Genomic DNA, 4109 nt, shown 5'->3' on the forward strand with positions numbered 1-4109 from the left:
CTTGATCGCGGATAACACGACTTGGTTACTACTTTTCAACATTTATCGTTTACATTTTAAATACGTTTTCATAAGTTTTATTATCTGTACACAATTGAGACTTTTTATGTTATTGTTTATCGAGGTAGTCATTCGACGCTCCTTTTGCCTGTATTCATTATTTAAAAGTTTCACAAAGTTATTCTTCCCCTTGTACTGTTGTAGAGTTGTACCAGTAGTACAATGAAATGATACGGAAGAAGGGAGCCGGGTACTTTTATCCATTTCACATCTTATGGGCCTACTTTAAATTACAATTACCTTATCTGTATTATATACTATTTTTTTAACTGCTTGCATTTTACTGTACTTTTCTAATTTATTTCAATTCCTATTTGAATCATTTGGATGGACATGGACTTTATTTTCAGTCCTCAACTTAGAAACTGCCTCAATATTTCTATGGCCCATCTATTTTATCGTGAACAATCTGGTCATCATATGTTACAATTATTGGTGTTTGAAAGTGACAAAAATACAAACTGACATCTCTCATTGGAAAAATGCTTGGTCCTTGATTTGATCGCACAAAAGCTATTAAGAATATTCTGGTTACTTTTCCCCATTGATCCAGTATCCTCCTATTACTATTACTGTTATTTGTAGGTGGGCCAGTTGCCTTAACCGTTACTTGTCAACAGACAGAGAAAACAAAAAGAAAATTCTGAAATATGACTGAGTTTTGTATGCTTTTGAAAAACTACCTTATTTCTCTCAATAATTCATGGCTTTAACTTTAATTGGAAATTCAGATTCAACCCCCCCCCCCCCCCCACACACACACACACACGCACACAATAAAGCCAGGTGGCTGAGGATCAAAAATGACATGTATGTGTGTGTATATATATATTTATTTCATGCACTTGTTTAAAAAAGAGGCATGGAATCTTTACATATTATTTAATTCTGTGATTAGTCTTTTCCGTTTACGCCAAGGCTAAGGGACTAAACCGGTACCAAATACACTCCTTCCATACTTATTGGGCTTAGAGCTTTTGGCTTTGATTTAGTAGTATGTTCAATGGAGTCTAGTATATTTTCTGGTAAATCACACTTTTAAGGCCTGCTTTGAATTTTGGTATTCTTTGCATAAAATGTTACTTCATTTTGTCACACTTATTTTCTTTTTAAACAAAAAGGGAATATATGTATTTGTTTATGATAAAGATCTATAATAGATATATTTAGGGGAAATGAATTGTTTTAATGGGATTGGAAAGAAATTAAACAAGTCTTGAAAACCATATTTTAAACTTCCCAAGAAGCTAGTCATCAATTATTGGTATGCGTGTTTGTTGTTTTTTTCTCTTGTTTTCTCGCTCCTTTTTTTTTTCTTTGACCAATGTTTGCTCCAATCCTATATCATTTTGGGTAGAGAAAAATCACCTATTATATATGTATACTACATCTTGTCTTGTCTTCTTAAGTTCTGTTTGTGTTCCTTTCCTCACATTTCAGATTTGACTATGTCATTGTTTATTTCTCGTTAAAAATCATAAAAGATAACTGAACAAATGCCTCAAATGGTTGTTTATGACAAAGTCATATCTGGAACAAAAAACAAACAATTGTCCTCTGCTATATTTGCAAATCGATCAGTACTACATCAGAAGCACGAGACGAATCACTCTCATCACACCTGATCGAAATCTAAATATAAAACCTCGTAATTTCTAAGATGAAATCGCACAACTAGTCTCATTTCTTCACAACCCCAAGATAGTAATTGTGACTCCTGTCTTGTCATGAATAAGCACAACTATATCTTTATCTATCACAAAGTGTGAAGATAAGAAAACAAAAGCGAACAATAGAAATTGTGGTTATTTTTATTGGGAAATTTTTGTGTGTGTGTGTCCCTGTGAAATCATTTAAGTTGTTACGTATTTTATGGTCTTTAAAAAATGATTGGCAAGAGAGTACTTGTAGACTCAAGTCAAGTCTGTTTCGTCTTCTGATTATGAATGTCTTTTTTTTTTCTCCTTTTTTATTTCTGTTTAAAAAAATAATTCATTAACAGGAATGGTTTGTGTGTTTTTTTAAGATACTATGTTGTGCATGCTGTCATGTGTATTATATGATAAGAAAAGAAAATTGAATTTATGATACCTACTCATATTGGCTGATATTAAATTCTGAAATGAGCTTTAGAGGGTGTCCCTTCTCTGGTATTAAGTAAGTGTCTCTGGTTTATTCCCACTCGAAAGTGCTTTATTTCTACAACCAGTATATCACTGGGAACTAATTTCCATTTTGTTTTTGGCATCCTTTACAGCATACTGCCCAGATGGCTTCTCATTTTAATCTGATATGAGTATTGATGTGGTTATTCTTTCACTTGGCTAACTTTACATATATAATATTTTCATTTGGATTATTACTGTTCTGTCTATCACATGATAGTCCAATGATAGTTTTCACACAAAAGTTTAAGATTATGATGGTGACTTCTGTATCATGCCTAACAATTTTTTTAAGTGTCTTCTAGCTCGTGTTGATGGGGGTTTTTTTTTCAAATTTTTATTTGCAAGCTAACAAGTTTCGGCTTTACTGTAGATTTACTGTTCATTCTAGACCACTTTGTAGCTGTTACAAATCAGGCTGACGGAACATTATTGCTCTTGGTTAGGTTTTTTTAGGTGATTTCTTTGGATCATCAATCATTGTATTATCTTTGTTTTAATTATTATTAATTAGTACAAAACAAAAGTTTTGTGCTTTCACTGCTTTGGCATTTATTGTTAATATGCCATATCGTGATACGCTTGGTTTTACAAAATCGATTTTTAAATTCTAATTTGTCATGTTTATTGACCCATTATATTGTTCTTATATTGTGTATGGTGTGTACACACACACACACACACACATTTCTTTACCTTTCCTTCATCCTTATGTGTAATAAGGTACAACTCACACATGTTGTTTACACACCTCTCACTCATATCTGGTCAAGTGCCAAGTACCTTGATAGGATAGAAAATATGCTTAGCTTGTGATTTGTTGTGTTGCTTGTTTATATGTATTATTTATTCCAGAGATTAAATTGCTTTCTTATCCTTAGGGTAGCGCTTGATTTCTTTGAAGGGTACATACTTAATTTGTTGTTTTTCAATAACTATTTTTCTTCTTCGTCTTGTTAGTATTGTTGTTAAATGTTTTATTTATCCATTGTTTCTGAGAGGGGTCTTTGATCTCCCATGGTGGGCATGGAGTCAATTTTTCAAAGTTGCTTTCTGTCTTTGTCTTGGAATGCATTTACTTAGTTTTGTCCTGGCCCTGGGAGGGAAGCAGTCCGATGTATAGTTATAGTTTCAGGAGATTATATTTTTAGGGTATTCCTATTAGTGGGGACCTGTGCTTGTGTCTGGATGAGACATTTAGGGCTCAAACTAATCTCAAACTAAGTACACTGATAGTGTGCTCTTGGAATTTACATCTTTTCCCTATTTGAACCCTTCCCTTTGTCTTACTTTTTCTTTGCTGCCTTCACTTGTAATTCTTGATTTTTTTCACTATTCCATTTTCTTCCTTTTTACTGGCGCTGAAATGACCTTAATGTATCGCAACCGCCATAAAACGCGTAAAAACAAACATTTCCATTGTTTGGTATGTTTATTAGCTCAGTTTTATAAATTAACTACTCACTACTACTACTACTACTACTACTACTACTACTACTACTACTACTATTACTACTACTACTACTACTACTACTACTACTACTACTACTTTCTCCTTTTCAACTCATTTTTTGTCATTTTAGTTGTAATATTTTGTTTATTTATCTCTCATTGTCGTTGAGTATACTTTTCTGCGCCTTCCACCTGCTCAGTGATCAAAATATCACGCACCTGTCTTCAGTCAATCGGTTAAGGTGGTGACATTTTTGCAGCATGCCCACGTCACTCAGGGTTCTTGCTGTTAGTGTTTTATATTTTATTTTTTTTCTTTAAGTGACTCAGTCTGACTGGGTATTATAAATGACTGTCGTTGTGTGTTTCCAAAAGAAATAAAGAAATGGGGTTTCCAGGCCTGACATTTGCTCAGGTTAAATAGGTGTATAG

General features: G+C 33.2%; 1 protein-coding gene across 2 annotated transcripts in view; it reads left to right on the forward strand.

Moving 5' to 3' along the window:
• LOC144963105 (alpha-actinin, sarcomeric-like) overlaps positions 1-4109 on the forward strand; it is a 61248-nt gene that overhangs the window by 477 nt on the left and 56662 nt on the right. The gene's annotated exons all lie outside the window — the stretch shown is intronic.

Source organism: Berghia stephanieae, chromosome 1, assembly GCF_034508935.2.
Source record: "Berghia stephanieae isolate SIO BIC M18660-M18661 chromosome 1, UCSD_Bste_1.3, whole genome shotgun sequence".
In the NCBI taxonomy this organism is placed as follows: Eukaryota; Metazoa; Mollusca; class Gastropoda; order Nudibranchia; family Aeolidiidae; genus Berghia; species Berghia stephanieae.